The sequence below is a fragment of the Dromaius novaehollandiae genome, chromosome 1, assembly GCF_036370855.1.
Source record: "Dromaius novaehollandiae isolate bDroNov1 chromosome 1, bDroNov1.hap1, whole genome shotgun sequence".
In the NCBI taxonomy this organism is placed as follows: Eukaryota; Metazoa; Chordata; class Aves; order Casuariiformes; family Dromaiidae; genus Dromaius; species Dromaius novaehollandiae.
Genome location: NC_088098.1, coordinates 184,568,643 through 184,592,177, shown reverse-complemented (window position 1 = coordinate 184,592,177; position 23,535 = coordinate 184,568,643).

The following is a 23,535-nucleotide window of genomic DNA, read 5'->3' as shown; positions in this document are numbered from 1 at the left end:
GAATTGGCCACTCTTTTAAAAAGATTGTGGTCATCCATATTCCAGCTGAGAAGAAGGCATCTTTCAGGCCATGTTTGCTTACTACCTGGCTTATATGTGTTCATCACAGGCTTTGCATCAAACATTTTGCCAAATCTGAAGTCAAGAAGAAGTGTTTTTCTAGTTCTGGGCAGAGCTTAGGAGGGTTTTTGCCTTCCTCTGTAGGATGGAGTGTGAACTGCACATTGTCACCTACCACATTCCCTATTAGTGGAAAGGCTTAAATTATTAGTGGCATGCCTAAATTTTCTCTGCTTTCTTCCTCTAGCATACTCTAGACTCAAGGCTTTTGTTCCCCTGTACTCAAAGTCCCTCACCATGGAGCTTTGGAGCATGCAGTGGGTTGTGTTGTGAAAGCATTCAGAAGGACTGCAGCAGTGTGGATTAATTTCATTTGCCATCCTGTGTTTCTAACTTCTGAAAAGTCAGAATAGCTTAAGATATTAACTTGAGAGTGAGAGTCATCTGACTAAATGAAGGTATCTGCAGTGAGGATATCTAAAAGAGTAACCCTAGGCTCCTTTTCCAGTCAGTGAAGGAAGCTAGGCACTTCAGGGAACAACTCATCTCATTCTAAAGTAGGGACCCAAAATTGGTTAGAGAAGTACCCTTTATTAGTACCTCGTAACACTAAAAGAAACACAGGATGACTAGCTGGGATGCAGATAGATAGGGTGGGATTAAGTTGTTCATATGTAGGGGGCTAGTGTTGTGATCCTAAGCGAAAAACTTTTACATTGAGGAGTTAGTGATTCATCCATGTAGCAGGTAACCTGAGTAGGCACAGGCCTGAGGTGAGCTGTACTGTGCATGCCCTATGCACATATCCCTTGGCTGCAGGATAAACTTAGCTGGTTAGCTGAAAAGGAGGAGCCTGCAGGCACCTCCCACTTGGTACTAGTGATTACATCATCTGCGTGTCCTTGTCTTTATCTTAAATTGAAGGAGCAAGTTCTCATGCAAACATCCTTTTGTTTCACAGTAGAAAAGGTGAATAGAGTTGTCTTCTACTAAGAAAACCTCGTAAGAGCTCTAAAGACCCAAATGCGGGTGAACATCTAGCCTCTTTTCCCTTCTTGTGTTAGTTCCAATAAATAGTAGTTCCCATAAATGGTATTTTAATCAATATCTTACACAGTCTGAGTGCCTTTCTCATGGGGATCATAACAACCTCTGGTGCCTTGCACTGTTGCACTGTATCTAGTACCATTGATAGTCTATCGATTGTCCAGAATGTCCACATACCCTGCAAAGTTGTCACAGGCCCTGTAGGAAACCCATATCTTTTCAATGGAAGCTAGATGACAGACAGCATACCTTGGGCATTTAAAATGATGTTAGAAGGCCATGTTTAGACAATCAAATCCTTTAAATCAGTTAATGCATGCCTTTTAAACTTTGCTTTCATTCTTTCTCTCCCTTCCACTGCTGCCCCCAACCTATCAAGCACTACTTTCTCTGTTTTTCTGGAGCATCGATATTACTTTTTTCTAGGAAAGAGCTGATTTTATTGCCTAAAATCCAACTTTTTGTTTCATTTAGATCTTCTTTCTGAGGATTTTACTTCTTAAAAACCTAGCTGCTATGCACAACTCAGTCTACATAGCAGTGTACCTCATTTTATGCCTAGGAATTGCACATATGAGTTTTCAGAAGCAAATCTTGTTACGGAGGACGGAATTCATTTCACCTACTTTTATCTGTTTAAAAATTAAGCATCTAGAGCACACTCTTTCAATAGTCAAGGACAGACAGACTTTTCTACAAAGTCATTCATTTTATCAGTATGTTGAGAGTTGAAATGTAGGAAGTGTACTCTAACTTAGGTGTCTTAAAGTTAGACATACAAGTCTAATCTGATCACTCTCTACATTTGTCTCTATAGTCAGCAGAGAGGCATAAATACCCCTAGAGGGCAATTAATTTCATCCTAAACTATATGTATAAGATAAGCCAGATGAGTCATCTTAAATCTAAAAATGCTTATTTCTGCCTGTTGACTAAGAAGGGAACTTAAAGATACTGCTAGAACTTCAATGCATAACTATTAGAAGTCTGAAGTTAGCTGACATGAATCTCTCTCTAAGATATATCAGCTGAGTTACCCTTAGAGGTATCTTTTCTTCCATTGGTTCTGGAAAGAGTGTAGATAATTAGCCTTACATAGATAGTTAATTTCTTGGTGACAGAATTTAGATGAACTGAATTACATTTAAATTGAAGCTCAGATTTTAAATGCATGGATGAGCTTTACTACCTGTAGAGAAGAGAAAGGAGAGAAAAAGGTAGATTAACATGTGCCCTATTGTTTCCATAAAGTATTTCCTTTAGTTCATAATGTTCCATACTGCCTCATCTCAATTCATTGCATAATATGTTTCTATAATAAAAATATAGAGCCCAAAAAATATAATGAATATACATTCTGCTTGATTTTGGAAGTTTCCCCAGCCCCGTATCCCTTACAAGGCATTATTCAAAATCAAGTCTACACTAAAAAATACTGAAATAATACATCTATTGTACCAGGGTTTAGTTGCTTATGACACCATTAATAGTAGGTGCTTGGCATTCAGACAAAGGAGATAAACATTACTTATGTTTGACAGGAACTGTGTAACAAATATGAAGTCCAGTACCCCAGCACAAGAAGTATGAACTTTTCTTTTTATTAAAAAGGATTTAAATCTTCATTCATGAATTATAGCTTGTCATGATGTATCTACTGTATCTTAACTTGTGCTCAGGGAGGTAAACCTGAAAAGATTTCTAACGGCTTTGGATTAGGTCTATAGAGTATCCATTTTTAAATAACTCACCGCTGTATCTGTTGTCCACCCAGTTTCCTTGGTTTTCAAGCTAGGGATACTGCCTACCTTCCCCTTTTGCCCTTCCCTTTCTTTTTTTCTCTCTCTCTTTCTCTCTTTCCTTTTCTCTTTTCTCTCTCTCTCTTTCTCTCTTTTCTTCCTTCCTTCATTCTTTCCTTCCTTTTTTTCCTTCTTTCTTCCTTTGGAGGTGTGGAGGAGGGGAATTCAACACGATAAACTAGAAAAATACATTCTGACAAATTGCATGCCCTGCTGCTTCATCACCATTATTATACTGAGGTTTTACATTAAAGTACCCTGGATTTTAAATTGAAAGTCAAATATAATTTGCCACTAGAAGCATGAAGTGAGTGACTAGAAAAGCTGATAGCTAGGCGCAGCATGACAAATTGGTATCTATCTAATAATGAGCCTTACAAGGTCATGGATCACTACGAACCTCTCAGTTTTATGTAAGTAGAACTGGACTACATTGTGTCAATTGTTGTTTCAGGGGAAAGGGCAATATATTTTAGATTGGCCCATACATTTTGTGAGCTAAGTCTAGACAGGTACAATAAGTCCTTTTTTTTTGAGAGAAAAACAGGGAAAGAGAAAAAGGGAGGGGGAGAAATTTCGTATTTCCACACTCCCACTTTCAGGATAAACTGCAGATCAATGATCTGCTTCAGTGTGTAGATTTAAGCTCCAGAGAAAACACAGATGCACACAGACACAGTTTTTAATTATTTTTAAAATATTTAAGCAAATAGTAATTTAATGTGATTTTTAGGGTAAATCATGAATTTGATCTTGTGTCCACAGCTTTATCAATAAAAAGAGGAAAGGAACAGCCATGTTCTTCCACTAGAAGTAATGCTATTAATAGAACGACATTCCAATGTTTGAAACATTCAAATCACTTCCTGGCAAATATTAATCAATAGGGTCCCAGGGGAGTTGACAGAGCTATGACTACTTCCACCATGAGGTGGATGGTCTTATAACATCATCCCTTAATGACATATCCACAAAATTTGTGCAGCTGGTAAATGTTGTCATTTGAGACTTAGACTCAGCTGAGATCATTTACTAGGAGTTGCTCTTCTGGGATACAAAGACCTTTATCAGTTTGTCTTATGACATTATTTTTATGTGCCCTTATGAGACACTGTGTAGGATTCATATACCATAACTTTGCCATCTAAAATTTAGTTCATTTTTCTAAGTTCCTTTGTCAGTGTTGTAGTAGAATAGATGGAGATTTTCTTTCAGAGATATCAAACTCCAGACGGAGATTATTTTATTTCTAAAAAGGCCTTTGAGATAGATCAGACTGTCTGCTAGAAGCTATCTGCTGGAAGCTGGAAGGGCTTTTGGTTATAAGGGTAGCCTCGTATGACAAACTGGGGCTTCATCATCTAAGCTTCAGATGTTTGAAGTGGGATATGACACCTCCCTCCTCTTCTCACCTGTCTCCCCTAAGGAGAGAATTGCAAAACAGGGAGAACTTAAAACTCTTTATAGAAAGAAATGTATATCTGTGAAGGACAAAGGTTGGCTGGGGGTATCAGAAGGGTGACACCCTGTGAAGATACACAGTTTAGGAACCTTTGTAGCTGATGGGTCACTGGAGGACCCGTTCGGTGACTGTTCTGACCCACCGTGCGACATAACCATTCCTCATGCAGAATTAACCCATATCCTCATCTAGTCACACCAGTGGCCATACTAGTTTTATAGAGAACTTTCAGTATTTCTAGGAGTTTAGTCATGTTTACTGTTCCTCTGTCAATTCAGAAATGGGACAGTAGTAGCATTGCCAAGGTAACAGACAGGGAAGACATCTCCCTTTAAAGACATTGTCTATCCAAAATCAAAACACACAAGATGTGATCATGTTAACAGTTCTAGCTGTGAAGTTTGATTTTTTAATGTATTTTGTTCAGATCTATTTCTATGTTGGAGGTCTCCTGTTTAATCTCTGCTATGTCAGGTAGAGGAAGGAGATAGCAAGAGTAGAGTAGTGGCCATGAACAACCTACAACATATGCAACTGCTACAATTCTATTTCTTGGGCAATAAACCTTTCAAAATGCTAGGACTCTGTTAGCTGGAATGGCTGACATTTTTGCTTAATTGACAAAAGGGATGCATTGTGCCTTGCCTCTTGATTCTTCTAGTTTTTCTTCAACTCACAAGAAAAAAAAAAAACACATCAAATCAGTGATACATCACATAAGGGAGAAATAAACCAATTTTTGGTACCAATGATTTAACCTAAAGTTCACTAAAATTAATAGAAGAGACTTACTGATGAGTGTTAGATCAGATCCCTAGCTTAGTACTGGGCCCCAAGAATAACATACTGCTCAATGAGCTTTCTTTTAAGGGAGAAGGACGTCAAATCAGAGTCAGTGTGTGGAAGAACTGTCCCTCATAGGTACAACGTGGCACCTGGAGGATAACAGAACCATGAGGAATAAGCAGCATGGTTTATGAAAAATAAATCTTATCAGACGAATTTGATTGCTGCTTTTGATAGCATTACCAAATAAGCAGATGAAAAGAAAATGGCAGGCCTAATGTAGTTTGACTTCAGTAAAGCATTTGATATATTATCCATGAAATCTCATACAATTAATTCAAATTGACAAATATTCAGACTGTCGCATGGACTGAAGATTAGCTCAAAGGCCATAAACAAAGAATATTGATGGACCAAGTTGAAGGGATATGCATAGTCACTTGCTGTAGTGTTGGTGCTAAATCAAGACTTGTTTAACATCTTCATTTCTGATTTGTAAAAGAGAATGAGTCATCTCATTAACAAAATTTACCCATCATATAACTTGGGAGGAGCTTTGAATGCCATTATGGGGAAAGAATAATAAAATATGTCAGAGATACGATAAAGCAATAGAGAAAGAAATGAGAAAAATGCAAGGCAACACCTCTAGTATAATTTGAAACAAATATTGAAGGAGTATTTAATAATCTAGAAAAGATGAGAGTATAAAATACAATTGTGGCAGATAATGGGTAGAATGTAACGTAAAAGGGCAACAAAAAGGACAAGTCAAATTATAGGTGCATATATAGGGTTATTGCCTCATAGAACAAGGTGATACAGTAATATGTCAGAAGACTAACTTAATTTTGAGCACAGAAGCAGACTTGCTTTATACAGCTCTGGCATTCAAAACATCACATCGGATTCTTGGAATGATTAATGAAACAAACTGTAAGAAATCAAGTGAAAGCCAAATGATGAGATGCTTTTTTTTTTTTTTTTTTTTTTTTTTTTTTTTTGTGAAGAAAGATTGAAATGGATAAACTATAATGGGCTAGAATAAAAAGAATTAATTTGTACATGTATCAAGATATTTTTCTGCCATGAATTCAGTGATCACCATCAATGTAAAAGAGACTTAGCCTACCTAATAATATAGCTCTTTGTGGATGCTGTCTCCAAGCGTCAAAGGATCACAAGTCTCAAGGATGGGGAGAGTTTTGTGTGATGCACAAAAATATAAACAAAAGCAATGGAAGGAAGTTGAGAAAAACACTATTAAAGTGATTAGAAGCAGCATTTACTTGCCATATTAAAAATGTATTGTGAGGGAGAAATACCGCGTGAGTAGAGATACACAATATATATTTTTCTTTGCCTTTCATTGTTGTGGCAGCATACAACACATACAATAAATTTTACTTCTTTAAGTGAAAGTTTCCTTAGTGGGAAGGATGATAGAGAAATAAAATACTTGAGACCATACCATTTCCCATATGCAGAGTCTTTACCACCCCAGATGGCACACCAACTGCCAACTCCCAGAAATACTACTGAATTATTACCTCCCAAACATGAAGCAGACTAAACCAGCACTGCATATAATAGATCCTCCCCCAAATGCTTCCAAAATTAAGACTAGGTGCCTGTTTTTATATGCAAAGCCCAGATGGTACATACAAACCGACTGTGAACTGCATCACTGCTGTGTGGCATTTATACCTTACAAAAGTGTATGCTAGTATAACAAATGGCCTCTATTTGCAAATGGAAAACCAAATAAAGGAAAGAAATGCAAAGTTAGCAGATTTCATTGAAGATGTATCAATTGATAGACATTGGATACTACTCAACATGGCAATTTTTATGTTAAAATTTTGTGCAAAAGAAATTTTGCTTAACTAGGAATATTAAAAATGAAAATATAGAACCTAACATCTAAGCTAGTGGAAGTCCAGCTTTAGAGTGACCTCCTAATACACTTCTTGAGATGAATGTCTCTGTGTTGAGTAAGTAAAACAATGAAGAAAAGTGAGGAAACTATTTCAGTTTAGCATTTGAAGAAAATGAAGGCTTTGTGTTTGTGTTAGTTTGTCTGACTCTTTTCTGTATTTTAGATACATTTGTTAATTTAAAGCAAATTTGGTAAAGCTGAAAAAGTCTAAAGACTATGCAATACTCCAAAAAGGAACAGGATAGATCCATGGTCTCACCACCAAGTAGCACCAGCTGGTGTCATGATAATAGGTGGATGAGTAGAGGAGGAAACTCCTAATACCATTTCTACTGAGGGAAAGCCTGCACCATGGAAGTCCTTATAGCCTTCCCCACTGAACATGCAGGAAAGTGGTGGTAATAGAATCGAAAGTTCCAGATGGAGTTGACATATTAGTGTCAACTAACAGCCTCTTTAGTAGGACACCAGCATAACTTAGTCAGCGTTTTTTCTCTTGTGCAGATTTTTGTAGATATTTATGTACAGAATCAAAATGAAGCTTTCTCATTGCATTCATAACTTGTTTCCCAGTCTCTCTCTCTCTCTCTTTCTCTCTCTTTCTCTCTCTCTTTCTCCCCATCTTTCTTTTCTCCTCTCTCTAGCTGTTCTCCTTGTGGATATTCTGATGCCTATTAGTGGGTGAAGTCAGCTGCATTCATAATACAATTCATCTGAAACGTCAGTTGGCAACAAGGCAGCAATTCAAAAACAACACAGTAGTCAGAAGGCTAGACTTGGTGGATATCTTTAGGTCTTAGAAGAAAGCTATGAGGACAAAGAAGTATTATCTCAGCTATAGTGGAATTCAGTGAAAAGTCAGCATTCACCATAATATCACTGCTCTGCCTCTAATATTAAATATGGGAATATATCAAAGTAGGACAGCCTCTGGGAAAGCAAGTAGTGAATCAGTAGCATCTGCTCTTTAGTAGACAAATGCAACCTGAGAAAAATGAAGACATACATATAGCTGTTATTGTATCAATAAAACATGAAAAATTCAGATGAGCAAATTATATAATTTCTTTTGACTCATTCAGGAATATTTTCAAGAGAAGAAAGGTGTACTGACATGCTTTTGTCACTCTGCTGTCACTGTATGGGAGGCAGCTAAAGGTGGCTGTAGAAAAGAAGATTATATTTGTCCTCTGACTCACCATTTTCAAAATGCAAAGGACATATTCAGACACATGCCATCTTATTGTTGACTTGTATGGCAACAGGTCTAAACAAGTAGGAAAGGTACCCCATATACCAGCTAAATTTAGTTCAGACTTTTCTGTACTTTCAAGTAAATCAGCTTAAATAACTTCAGCTTCTCTGAACAGATATGATGTGATGTTACTAGAACACTGTCTGCTTACCTAATTACTGAACATTTTGGTTCCTTTGAGTATAAAGGTCATGTCTTCATGCAGTGACTTCAGTGGCGGTACATCAATTTATAGCAGTTGAAGAAATGGTCTTAAACTGCTTTGTGGCAGGGATTTTTCATAATAAAAGACTTGGCAAATCCGAAAGTCATTATTTTAATGGCACTGCAGACAGCTATTGTTAAACATGGGGCACAGTGCTGGGGTAATTATGGTATTATAACACTTCTTTATAATTCAACTTTTCTCAGCTTAAATTACCTTCACTGAAATGTAAGTATTTACCTTGCACCTATCTTGTCTAGTATCTGAACACAGAGAGCTCAGAATAGCAAGAAAAGCTCTACTGGGACAGACACTAAGAATTAATACTGCTTTTTAAAAGTCTTATCTTGATGTAAGATGGTGGACAATTCCATGAGTATTCATGGACGTGGGATTTTGTAGCTGTCTGGAATGGGTTGCCCTAGGCACTGTCTGAATTTGCCTGTGTCTAGGACTACCTCCTGGCCTTATGAGAGGATGAAGTTGATGGATAGGGTCAGGAAGTGACGTAGCGTAGACATTGAACCTCTTAGATTCATGTTTTGAATGTGAATCATGTGTCAACTGTCATGGCATCTGTTTGGCTTGCAGCCTGCATTTTGCCAGACACAACTGCCCAGCTCACCAAAGGATCATGTCTAGCACTGAGGCCCAGGAGTGTCTCTCCCTGGCTTTGAGTTCAAGCTACATCCACTGTTCTGTGGAGGCACCTGATCAGGACAGAGGACATCTCCATGAGGGGATCCCCCCAGAAAGGCCTGGGGCACTGAACAGAGAAAAAATTTCAGGGATCTTTGGCTTTTTGAGGTATACAGGAGGATAGAGACAGTTTGTGGGTTCTTTGATGCCTGTGGATGGAGCAGAGGTGCAAAATCTCAGCTGGTCATGTAATCCCTTCTGATGGTACTAGCTAGAATTACATCTGTCTTTTTGTTGCGGGTTTTGGTGTGATGTTTAAGGATTATTTGAAACAGCAACAAAAGTCATAACCACCACAATAAAAAAAAAAAGAAAAAAAAAAGAAGAAGGCTCAGAAGGAGCCATGCATTACTTGGAAAATGTGAGTTTTTGAGTTTTACTGAATAGTTTTCAGGTTTGGTTTATCTGAAGTTATGGACTCAAAATGGGCCAGCTTTTGCTTAGCTCAGCTTCTTCAGCTTTATGGAAAAGTTTATTTGTTTCAGCACAGCTCTACAAGAGTAAACTAAATCATTGCTTGCTCATGCATCCTGATTAAGGGTCTTAATGTCAGTTCTGCTTCTCTCTGCTAAGGCTTGACCTGTTGGTATTGAGTACTCGCTATGTCATCATGGTACTGTTCGTTTGAAATTGAACTTGGAAAATGGGGAAAAAACTGACAGGCATTCTGGCAAGCCCTGAATAGCTTTATAATTCAGCTCCTTTCACAGCCAAAGGGACTAGTCTTTGGAGGGAGGTATGATCAGGGACAAAATATTCTGGCTCAGCTTGACCATAAGAAGAGGGTCTGGAGGTTCATAACAATGTGGGATTCAGGTGCCTCATCGGGCTGAAAGGACACACATTAAACCAGCAGATATCTTCAGAGACCTTTTTGTGTGTTTCCTGAACACTTGGCCAATATGTCCCTGTTTTCTGCTTTGCTTGGGAACGGCTCTCCTCCATTCATTTACCCATAAACTCACAAAAACAAAGGTACCTGCTTGTGAACACAGATATCTGCTATTTGCCCCAGCTGTTCTCCTACTCCATTTATGCAGATGTAGAAATGCAGGTAAACAGTGAGGAACACTGCCATGAAACTGAGATGACCAATCACACCCTATGAATAACAAATAATGCATGCTGAATAGTAAAGATCATAATTAAATGAAAAGTTTGCAACTGGAAAGCTGATTGAAAATGTTTGTACAAACGCTTCAATGATTTAAAGAAAATGAACACATTTAAGGGGATCATAATATTTTTGCCAATAATCTGCCATCCAAAAAAGGGTCTAATTTATTAGCTAAAATGTTTCCCAAGAATGGTTTTCCCAGCTCTAGCGTGAAATGACATATTGATTTCAATTCCATATTGAATCATTTCTTTGAAAGAAAACGGTTTGCAGCTAGTAAAGTATCCCTGGATAATCACAGAGGTCAGAAGCTGTGACCTTGTTGTGTTATGTGCTTATTTGCAGTTCACTCCCACTGCAGATTGTCAATGCTTCAAGTACCTGCTTCACTTGGAGTACAAAAAAAAAAAAAAAAAAAAAAAAAAGCCTCCATACTTGACACTGTGAAAACCCAACTATCTCTTTTTGCTCCTCATTTAGTGAAATTGTCTTTACAACATTTGAAAAGATCCAAGCCCATGCAACGATCCATGCACCTCCCACAGTGCTGAACTCTTAATGATACCTGTGTCACTTGCCACGTTGTTTCACTGAACTTTTCTTATTTTCTATACATTTGTTCATATTTGCAGAATTTGTAAAAGTTCCAGTTATGCATCTAAGCATATAAAAATGCTTAAGTTACTTTGGGAGGATGCGTTCTGGTCATTTCTGTGTCCTAATTCTCTCAAATCTCCTCATGGTTGGTAACTCTTTTTTTTTATTGAATGTGCTTTTCTTTCCTATTCCCCCATTTAATTTGAGCAAATTTGATAGCCATGGGCATTTTATTTTATTTTACCATCTGTTTTCCATTTTTATTAAATAGTTATAGTTTATTGTTAATTGAAATTGCAAATTGGCCATATTATGCTTCTGCTATAATAATAGCATTTGGATTTAAAACTGTGGGAAAGATTGTTTCCCAACTGTTCTCACTATGCATGAGGCCTAGAGCCTTAAAATTACACCTGTCCTACGGGGAATTTCCTGCCCTTAGGGCTGATCTCTTACAGAGCTGTGGTTTTGTATAAAAAATAAAATTTCTTCCTTTGAGAAGAGAAATGTTAGGTTTCCAGGATGGTAGCCTCAGACATTTTTAAACAATAAACCTTGTGGTAACATGAGACCTTTCAGGGCCTGGTCCAAGAAGTCCTCCTTATTTCTGAAACGGCCAGCTATACAAGGAACATATATTATATTGCAAATATCTTCAGCCAGACTTGAGAGAGGCTTTATTCCATACTCTTTGACAGTCTAACATGCTATTTCTAGACACATTAGAGAGGTATTAGTATGTCTTGGGGGCCTATTGAACACTGTAAACTTTCCCAATGTATCACAATTACAAGAACACCTGTTCTAAGTAACATTTTGCTGAGCCACCTTGAGAATTCAGTGTTCAATAGCCCTCAAAATTTCTCATTTCTTTCCTGTGGTGAGATGCTTTAGTGACTTCTCTCTGGACCATAATAGAAAACACTTAAGGTCAGTGGTTCAATACCTCTTAAAGGACAACTCCCCTCCCCCATACCCCCATTTCTTATTAATAGTGCCTTCTTGACACACTTCTGCTTCTTTACTTACCAGTGTCTGCTTCTTCATCTGTTTATTTTTGTTTTGCACAGCTGAGGAAGAAAGGAAATAGACTGCAAATAAGAAATTGGTATAATTTCCTTTAAAGTACACAGATGCTATAAGGAAGGAAGGGAAATTTGTATAAGAAAACAAATGTATCAAGTTAATAATGAAAGAAAGACGTATAATGCAATAGGAGCTATGTCCTGAAGTATTTGGAGAAGTCCTGTGATGTGGATGAGAGCCCTGATTCTGTATAAAGTTGGTGGGAGACAAAGATTCCTTGCATATTAATGGCCAAGATTAAGTCCTTAATTCTAAATATATTCTGTGGAGATCCAGGTGTCATTTAGGTCACAAAATAAAGGGCCAGACTTTCAGAAGAGAAGATGCTAATTGCTGGGTGATACTGAAAGTCTGACCAAAATGTTACGGATTCAGTTCCTGCACTGGAATACTTGGGTGACTTTAGCTCCTGTCTAGAGTGCTAAATGTAAGGTTGACTAGGTTGTTTTTCGGGTGTGGGGCAAAAGGAGAAAACTGATAATGAATGCATTAATCAAAAGCACTAGGAAAAAAAGTCACAATAAAATTGTGGAAAAAGAAGTACACTGGGAGACTGGTCTCCATTCTTGCCAGGATTGTTTCTATTTAATGTTATCTTGGAGAGGATGTTCTGCCTTTTTCTCTTCTCATCCTCTGTCTTGAGCTTGTCTATTTGTGCTTAAACATGTTGGGATAGAGATTGACTTTTCCTATGTGTTTGTACACTATGACACATAAATTTTACTTGATCTCATGATGCACTTTTGCAGCTAGCATCTTATATTACTAGATGAAAGGCATGAGAGTGGATAATGGGAGAAAAATGAACCAAACAATGTAAGATGCAGTAAAAGCAATAAACAGGCACCCTTGGTGGGCACAAGCACCTGCTTCTTCTCCAGTGCATGACAAAATCACTTATTCTGCCAGCTGTAACTCTAAACATAAAGTAAATGGGCCCCAAACTGGAACTAGATGAGGTAAAAATAGCAAACAGTTTATCCAACAAATGTAGTCCTTTTTCCACTTCCCAGATGATCTGTTGACAGGCCCAGGTTCTAGTGAAGGTATTCATTATTTTCAGTTGTGTGAAGAATGCTTTTTGTGTATGGAATACTTTGAATCTATTAAGGTGTGAAGGATCAAGTAAATCACCATGTGTTGTATTTTTAGCAAGGAGGGAGAACGTCAGATGGGAATATATAAACTTCTCTGTTAAGTTCATGTTCAAAAGAAAAATAGACATTTTGTTGGACATTCATGTCCATAAAAACTCAAGTGTGAGGAGTGTGAAGATGTGTCTGTCCTGGAATGGAGTGGGGATAAAGCCATAATGTGTGAAACCTTAATTCATTGCCTTGATAACAATGAGCCCCAAAACAAAAGAAGTAGAGAACATGATATGAATATGACATATTTTCTCTAAGTTTATATAAAAAGCTACCAGACAGACTTAGTTTGATTTTGCAAAGTAATCTGGCATTTATAAAGTTAATGAAAAGATTTCCCTTTGCAACTCTGAGGGAAACAATAGATATTACTAAGTTACTGCCCTTTTTTTCATGCCTCAGTTATGCAATGTGCCACTCGAGTCATCTTCAGTTACAAAACTGTAGTCATTAAAGTGTAGCATGTTTAAGACTTCTATCTTCTGGAATCCACTGATCCATGCAATTGCTGTCACACTGGAGAAGACAATGTCTGACTTGACATTAGTTTCTTGTCCTTTCGCATTGTATATGACATACTGGCTTTTATTTTGCATTTTATTTGCAGGATCATGGCATTTCAAAGAAACAAAAGAATTCTTGTTTAGTTGTCAGTTATTGTCTACTGTTGGAAAACTTTTTCTGTTATATGGGGAATCATAACAACAACCATTTCAGGTATACTGGCTTTTCAAGCACTTCAGCATAAGTTTTGTATGAAGGTTCGTTTGAGTTAGCTCTCAACATGGAGCAATATGGGAATGCAAAGGAAGTCCTGAGTGCATAATTCCTCAGCAGGGAGCAGATGAGCTAGTAGTTAAGATCTCAGGCCTTTGAATTCTGGGTTCAGTTTCTACTTCCCCCTCCCATTTTCTATGATGCTGTCTCAATCCACTAAATATTTCTGAGCTACATTAAAAACCCTGTAATTTACATTGGAAAAGGTTACTCACAAAACTCATCCCTCTAAAGAGTAAGGCAGTTATATGATGAGTATTGATCTTTATGGGCATGAATAAGGATCCAGAAACTGCTCTTCCTTCCTAGCCTCTATAACCTGGGAATAATAGTTTCCTGTGTTAGCTAAAAAGCACTATGAAGATAAAAATTGGGATCTTTATAGAGCCTACATTGCATTCCTTGTTAGTTTCCAAACTCTCTTAGGGTTCTGTAAAAATCCCACCCAAATTCTTTAGTGTTCAGGTCTGCTCAGAAACCATAGTGATGGGAAGTAATATGGTTATAAGTCAGGATGTCTGGGGTGGGGTAGGGAACACATTTAATTTCCCTTTACTGCTGGTGATGGATTTTTGCTGCTTCACCTTTCTGTGCTACCAGTCCCAGGAGTCCCAGTTTCTAAACAACAAACAGCTTGACTTGCAGAAACTTTCCAGTCTCTCTGGGGAGGACCAGAAACTTGCAGCATATTTTAAGCTGTTGTTCAATTTTCTGAGAGGAGAGAATTGTCTCCAGGCACAAATTAGTGCTACCAGTGGAAGATGGAGTTCAGCTGTTTATATACTAATATGCAGCAATTATGATAAAACAAAACTCATTCTGAAATTCTGCTGTAACTATGGTAACCTACATTCAACATACTCCATTAAAAAATATAAAAAAGTCTCCCCAGCAGGAGAGAGTAAATATTATCTATTATTGATTGATGAAGGTTCCAGACTGTGACAAGTGGTTAATATATTTTTACAATGAAACACATTTGTTAAACCTTCCTTTTTTATTGATGGTTATTGTCTGTTTAAATAGCATCAGATAGTTATTATTAATTTTTACATCTATTTTGGATCATTTGTTGCCTTCAATATAAGGTTTCCATTTTACAATAGGTCTCTGAGAAATTCCTTGATTAACCTTGTTTCATTTAATTTCTAGTCTGGGACATTTCCATTTGTATTTCACTGAAACTGACTACAAAAGAGTCTACAAACCCAAATGCAATTTGTATACTTCTATCATTTCAGCTTTAATAATAATAATAAATCCTCAAGGATTTTGCTATTTAATGATGAATGAACTAGTTAGGCAGATATTCTGTTGCTCTACTTGCTAGTTGTTATGACTTCCAAGTTATTTAAGTTAAATGTTGCAAATTACCCATGAAATAAAAACTTCTGAAATTCAGATAGGAACAATAATGTCAAAGTATAATGAGATGTGTGTCTGGGAATGCAAAAGAAAACATTGGCAACAGTGAGTAGCTGCATTAGCAAATTGCTACCTGTGCCCTGAGAGGCTACCTGCTCCCTGGAGCTCCATGCCGGGCACTGCCGGAGCACGAAGCAGGATAGCCATTCTCTGTGGCATTCCTGCCAGGCTGGCCAGACCCAGGACTTTATCTTTTCATGGGACTATTTGCTATCCAGAGGTCATTCAGCCATCTCCACAATACCCTTCTTTACCAGTTTAGAGAAACTGAGAAGGGTTTGCTTGGAGATTTGAACAACTAAATGTCGGCTGTGTGTCTTAGCCCACATTACAGTCAATAGAAATTTAATCTATACAGTTAACGGAGCCTAGCAAAGGGTCAGCTGACTGACAGCTGGGGTTGCAATTTAGCTGCCTAAACATAGTCAGTTAGAGCTGTTTGAGAAGCCTTTTGGTGTCTCACCCCCCCGCTGCTGGTCTAGGAAAGCACTTGCCTCCTGTGTGCACTGTGACATATTTGCCAGGCCTTTGCGGATATCACAGACACCAGAGGCCATTTCAAATGGAATTAGATCCTTTTATGAACTGAGACGCTGACTGAAGCCCTTGATCTCCACTCACTATAATGGGAGCTTAACATAAGGGTGACAGGAGACACCCAGCTAAAGACACCTTAATTTAAAGCCAAATCCCACTCATGCTACATATTCCATAGCTTTATGGGTATGACACAGGACAAAGAGGGACATATGATCTGTACCTTTATAATGTTCTGATAAAGGAACAGTATTCTGGCTTCTCTTGTCTTCATTTAAAGTAGCCTTTTCCTTCCTTTGAAGTGTCTCAGTCTACTTGGGTAAGACAGAATAAGAGCATTACACAAGTGATACCACTTGTTACTGAATTAGCTGCTATATCTTTTAGGAGAGATATTAAAGGATATCAAAAGCAATGTTAAGTGGCATATAGAATTATTTTCTCATTTTTAGATCAAGATTGAAATTGTTGGTAGGATATTATAAGAAACATATTGATGCTACCTCTCCTGAATGAAAAAGCTTAGGTCTTCCACACTGTGTCCCACAGCTACTTGCTGTGCACAGAAAGGGGCTTTCTCTTAGCCATGCCTATGGTAGTACAACACAGTGGTTCTTACTCAGATCCACTTAGCTTTATCTGTAGTATTTTGCTTTCTCAAAAGAAGAAGACAAAAAAAAAAAGGGGGAAATAATGATGATAGAATGTGAAAAAAATGTTAGTTTTATTTTATTCATAGCCCAAACCATCTATCTGCTTGCTTGGTTTTGTTGTATGAACTTACTGTGAAGTGATGATACGGATTACCAGGCTGTTATCCTGAACAAAACGTGCTGTTGTTAATTCTGTTTTGCTGCAGCTATGGGCCATTATTTCCAATAGCTGTAGCTGTCACTTCCAGTACTGTGACCCATCAGGAAATCTCTCAGGAAACTGAAAGAGCTTACACAATGGCCTGGCAGGAATATAATTTACAGGGCAGCAGAAGGTGCAACTGCCTACTAGTCTCAGATTTATTCCTCATTCCTACTGCAAAGCTTAAATAAGTACAAGTAGATGTTCTTTTCCTACTGGCGAGCTGTCCACCTGCCGCTCCGTGGTTGCCTGAGAGCTCCTGAGACAGTATATCTTCCACCCGTTAGCTGCCTGCTGCTGTTAGTGCTAACGCAGCCACGAGGGCTCTGCTGGCATCAGCTTCGCATTGGTACCGCTGCCGGCAGGCAGGATGCATCACCACGTATGCTTCTGCTCCTTAAGTCCTCGGGTAGCTGCTCGAACCAGGTTTCCAGTGCAAAATCAAAATATTTCACAAATGTTTCCTCAAAATACTCTTCTGTACTTTCTACTAGTGCGTTAGCTACTAGCTGAAGGCATGCAGAAAACGAATGCAAAAGGAGGAGTAGTTATAGGCCAAATTCATTTCCACTATAATGTTGTTTGCAGGCTTGTTTTTTTTAATGCCTTTCCTGATCTGTGGATAAATATTATGGCACTCATCATAATATTTGGGTCTGCATTGGTGGGTTTTACTACTGTCACAGATTTGGTTGAAAGAATGGAACCTGAAATTGCCTGGCTCTTTATTTTTTATAGAAGTTACATTGATTTGGGTAACGGCTTCATATAGCTCTCAGACATAAATAATAGCTCCTAGTCCCTAGGCTCGTGTCTGTGTTTACCTTTATCTCCTTCGAAACATATTGGATTTATTCAATAGATCTGTTCGGTCCAGAAATCAAAATAGATCACTACTGGAATTAACTACTATTTACTAATCTTACTCTGCTAGCCTCATTTGTTTCCCCCTTCCCACATTATTCAGTATATTTTATTTTATGTTTACAGTGCTTCCATTATGGCTGAAGAGTGACCAGCAACTATGATATATTATTGTTTTATTTCTTATTGCATATCAAGAAAGCAAATAACAGAGTAAAATTATCATGAAACTTTATAGCGATATTCCACAGCTTCTGTAGTAAACACAGCTGGTCTTGATAGACTACAGAATCTATGATTAACGAAACAGTACACAGGAAAAATAATTATTAACATAGTTGCATTATAATATTTCACATAGGTGGTATATTCCTTGAATCAGGGACTATCTTTAATCTTTCGAAATAATGTCTGGCACCTTAAGATACTTACAACTCTTAAAATATAATGTAAAGATCTAAGAATGAAAATAAGGTATACTATGAGCAAAATAATAACAGAATCAGATTATTTATTTTTTCTTATAAAAGGCACACACTGGTAGAAAGCTGACCACTTCTGCCTCAGCTGCAAGAACTGCAGAGGAAGGAGAATTAACATTTATTAGGATATGCTAGAATTTTAACTTTTTTGAAGTCACTTATATAATAAAATGCAAATATCTTTCATTTTGGTTAATCAGTTTGCTTTGGAATCCAGTTTAGTTTTGAAGTTTTATACAACATCTAACAATATATGAGGATCACTTTTGAAACAGAAATCAAAGAATTATTTTTGAAATGGTAAAGGGTTTCTAATGTGGTCTTATTAGAATGCTTTCCTTCTCTCAGTGTTTAAGGAAATGCAACCAAAATGTCAGTGCTTTCACAAAGCATTTTGCCTTCCTTCAGTTGGCATTTTCTGATGGAAAATACTTATAGCAATAAATTGCTAGAAAGCTTTACCTGTAACCATCATCAGGATGGAGATTTGAGATTTGAGGAGGGAGGGAAGGAGCACAGATCCCTAGGTAAACTTTCTGCTTATTTGTGCTGACTTGAAAATATGATGGTTTACCTATATATTCCTCCAAATATAAAAGTCAAACGTCACCTGTGCTGGACTATGTTTCACAGCCAAACAAAATTTAACCGCATGAAACAACATTGTCCATGTGAAATATCATAGGAATGATCAAAATTTAAGGAAGGAGAGCGAAGCTAACAGAGGATCCTTCCTGTTTTGTAGCACTGGATAGTTTTCCAAGAGGTATCTTGCCATTGAAAATATTACCTCTGAAGCATTGTTATTATGTTTTTGTCAGGAAAGTGAAAGAGACATAACTCAAAAGGCCTCAGGCAAGGGGGAATTACGAAGGACTTTCCTATAAGTGAATGAAATATAATTACACTCCTGAATAGGTGAGACAAAATGTATTTTGGGTAAAGAAAGGAAAGCTTGAATCACTGTAAAAAAATATATGACATGAATTGGCTGTGCTGTATATTTATCATTAGGAAGGGTGGTAAATTAATGCATACAAGAGTAGGAGCCTAGCCAAGTTTTTTTGCACAGTTGAGGACAAATCTAGTTTGACATTAAAAAGAAAAAAAAGACCTTAACTTTTGTTGGTTTGTATTACTGATCAGGATGAAATCAGGTAGTACATGGCTGATGAGAGACAGCTTGACCACGTATGGATGTGCATGTGTACATACACCCCCCCACTCCCCCCGAATACATATACCCCCCAACACCCAATTTTTATACCCACTCCTTAAGGCTGAGGTGTAAGTGAGCTATTCAGTTGAATTTTTTTCACTTGAGACACGATGCCTCATTCTTTGCTTACTTTTGGCATATCACTGATGTGAAGTAAAACATTTAAATAAGCTTCTTTCACTAAGCATGCAGGTACTTACCACAGTTTAACTCACTGTGATATTCCATGGTAATTTAACTGTGTCTGCACTCTCATAGTGAGGTGTTTTGTTGTAAAACACATCCTGGAATTTAGAGTGATATGTTCCTCTTGTTTAAACTGCCATTGAAATCATTGGAGTTATCACACCTTGCTATTTAGTCCATGCAATCTCATTTCCCCATTTCCAGACACAGAGGAAAAATAACTCCCACAGACATTAACTGAGGTTACTGGGCTGAAGTCAGATCTATTTGAATATCCCGCAGTAGGAGAAATAATTTGCAGGTTAGTAACATGCTGGCATTGCATTCTACTGTGGGCATGATTACCTTTGATGTTTTTGTCCTCGCAAAGATAAACACTCAAAAACAGTTAATGTAATTACAATATAGTTAAGCACAACTAAGATAAGAAAGAAAAATAAAAGACAATTCTATTGAAGGATGACTGCATTTAAAAGAGTTGGTTTTTTTTAACTAACATTAACATCATAAAGTAATACATAAACATGAAGTCTTAAAATCAAAAGAAAAAAAATCCCTCTAAACCACTTATGAAAGTGAATAAAATTTAAGAGCTGAGATTTAATGAACATGTATTTTACTGAAATGCTTTTTCAGTGCCAGTAAAAACAGTAAGGGCTTCCTACTGAATATAATTTGAATCCTAGAACCCCAGCTGAGGGAAGGAAAATCTTCTCTCTGACACATGGACCATATAATTACAGAGATCTTATTCTTCAAACTGATTTTTTTTTCTCCTCAACCTCCTGCCCAAATAATGGCTCAACTAATAAAAGTTGTGGTGAATGTGTACATACACTCTGCTTCTTCAAATCCTAAGCAATTTTCTCTTCACTCATATATGAGGACTGTTCATGATCTTTCTGTTCAAACAGTCAGTGTCAAAAGAAAAATCTCTGAAGATATTAAAGGTGCTGCTTGTATCAGTAGGGAAAAATACTTCTTCAGGTAAAAAAGATTTGGCCCTTAGAAGGCCTCCAAGACTATATTTATCTTAACCTAATTGTATGTTCAGAGCCTTGATTTTTAGTTTCTGCCAATTCCTTTAATTATAATAGTGTAAGATTATCCATGATTCATGTAACATTGATCCAAGATACAAAGATATGAGATATAAAAGCAAATTATTTGTACTCTAGCAAACATGACTTACTCTAAAGACATATGCCCACTGAGTATAGTCCCATCATGTGGATGCGAAGTGCTTCTAAGTCTATTGCATCCATGCAGAGTTGGGTCATTATTTAGGGGATATATTTGTAAGCAGAGACATCTTGTCTGACCCCTTTCTTGAAGAGTGGGATTCTCTAATCCAAATTTCCGAGGCCTTTAAATCAATGCCTTAGTCTTCTAGACTCACCCAGTCTGAGCATTTGCTTAGACATGTTCCTTCATAGTTCAAACTGGGCCGCTGATACTCTGGGATTCTGTATGAACTCCTTTGGGGATAAAATGGGAAAAAATGGGGAAGATATTCTTGGTAGAGGAATTTCTTCACTTCAGTCACTTTACTTTCAAAAGGCAAAGCAGGTTTTCTGCTTTTCTAAAATATAACAGACAACCTGAAATAATACTAATTCCAGTTCTGATCTCACCATATCTGCATCTCTGAAGCTTGTTGGTCTTAGTGCTAGGTAGAGCCTTTGCATAAACTTTACCAGCTGATGACAGGACCATTCTTAGAGAATCATCCCTTTTATACGTGGCCTGTTGCCTTTTGCCATGACCTGTCTGTCACTCTAGTCATAAGGTGGATTCCTTTATTTTGAGAATCCACTATTCATAAAACCATAGAAAAATGAGGTTGGAAGGAATCCCTAGAGATCACCTAATCCAATCCCGTGCTCCAAGCAGATCCAACCCCATCCAAGGATGAAGACTTCACAGCCTCTCTGTGCAACCTCCTTCAGGGTTTGACCACCCCCACAGAGAAAAAAATTTCCCTAGCTAATAGGAATTTCCATATTGCAACTTCAGTCCTTTGCCTCTTGTCCAATCACCGTGCCCCTCCAAAAACAGTCTGGCTTCATCTTCTTTATACCCTTGTATTAGGTTGTTGAAAACTTCAATAGGACTACCACGAGGCTACCAGCTGAAGACTTCCATAGGACCAGAGCAGAGGTAGTAAGATGATCCCAATGAACAGCTTCAGATCACCTTGCAGTGGCTATGTAGTAGTGACCTCTCAACACAGTGATGAGAGGAGACCCTTGGTAAACTCTTCTGAATACTTTTTCATCCCAAACCAGATGATTCTTCTTGTGCAAGGAGATTTCCATTTTTTTCTCATTTCAGGAGAACCTAATGGAATTGTTTGGCTTCCTCTGTCTGTCCTGAAGGTTCTTCAAAATTAGCAGAAAGTAAAATTGATCAGAGCCTTCTAGGCAGCCAGCAGAGCAGCTGTTATTTCAGTGTTCCCCAATAACGATATATTTGAGTTTGGAAAAAGGGCACAGTGACAGAAAGTTACTGACCATGAGTGGTGACATCTTTTCTGAGCAATGCAGTTCTCTACCAGGCAACTCAGTAATTTAATTTTGTAAGTTTCAATGTCATTAAGACACGTGCTCTACTCATATTACAAAATGGGTTTCACATTTTGATGAAGAAAACATTAGTTTTGCGATTAAAAAGAAAAAAGAAAAAACTAAATCCCATATCACTCATGTAATATATTCATTCTGGCAAGACAAATAAGAAAACAGTCTTTAAATTTCAGTGTAATAAGAATGGAATCCAGTGTAAAAATAAATTGGAAACAGAATTTAATTATTGCTTTTCTCTGCATGATTTGCTCCCTAGTCCCTCTGCAAACTTTCTAACACTTATTTAAAATTCTTCCTTTATCCTTCATCTGTTGACATTATTTACATACAGAACTCTGATGTGTTTACCATACAATTAGAATAGATCTTCATTTTAATTAAATATCAATATAAGATCACAACTTCAAGCTATTTGTCAGCACTGATAGTGATCAATAGAAGGAGATGCTGAACAGAGAAGACAGATTTTCTGAGTAGTCAAATATTTTTCATTTCTTCTCGTACCCCATTTTTAATAGGGGATGAAGAGATTAAATTTCTTGCATCCTTTTAGTCATTCTGTGGCACATATTTAGAAAGTTGAAATCGGAAGCTAATTGCCTCATCATTATACTTAATTGACATGCTATCTTTTTCTCTGTAGCTCACCATGACAACTTCGTTTAACAGGGATGCAGTGACTGCTTGTCCCAGGGGTAAAACTTTCAATAGCTGTGGGCAAGTTCTTAAAATAAAGCTCAGTTAGGAACTTAGGACTCAAACCAAACCCCTTGGGGCTATGCATCCACTGTTTTGCTATTGCATACACCACATCACACAACTTTGTAATTTACAATTTAAGTATAACCATACTCAGTTTACACTTATTTATTTTTATACTGACATCATTTTTGAACTTCCACAGGACTTTCACTCACTGGAATCTGTCCCGTCATGGTATATTTATGGACATACTCCTGCTCAGTCTTCATTTGGTTGTATTGAACAAGCAAAGCTTTTTTATTCTTCTCTCGTAAGGTAGTCTCCATGTTCTGCTCAGCATCCTAATAGCTCTCTGCACCTCTTGAATTTATCTGCTTTGAAGAGGGATGAACGAGGTCCAACAAGGGTGACCATCTGCACCCATTCAAACACAGGGCTACTTCCTTATCACCACATGTTTTAGCTGACACATTTTTGTATTACAGTTGCCTTTTTCATGATTGCCTCACCTGGAGACGTATTGGAGATCCTGTATATCCCACATCTTCTTTTATGTCATTTCTAAGTGTTTGGTTTCATTAAACTGCAGAAATTCTTGCTGTTGGTCCCAGAATGTATCATCTTCCTTTTATACCATTACATTTTACCCATCTATTAGTCTTACAATCATCCAGTTCCTCCTCTGTGCTCTTCTAGTCTTCCT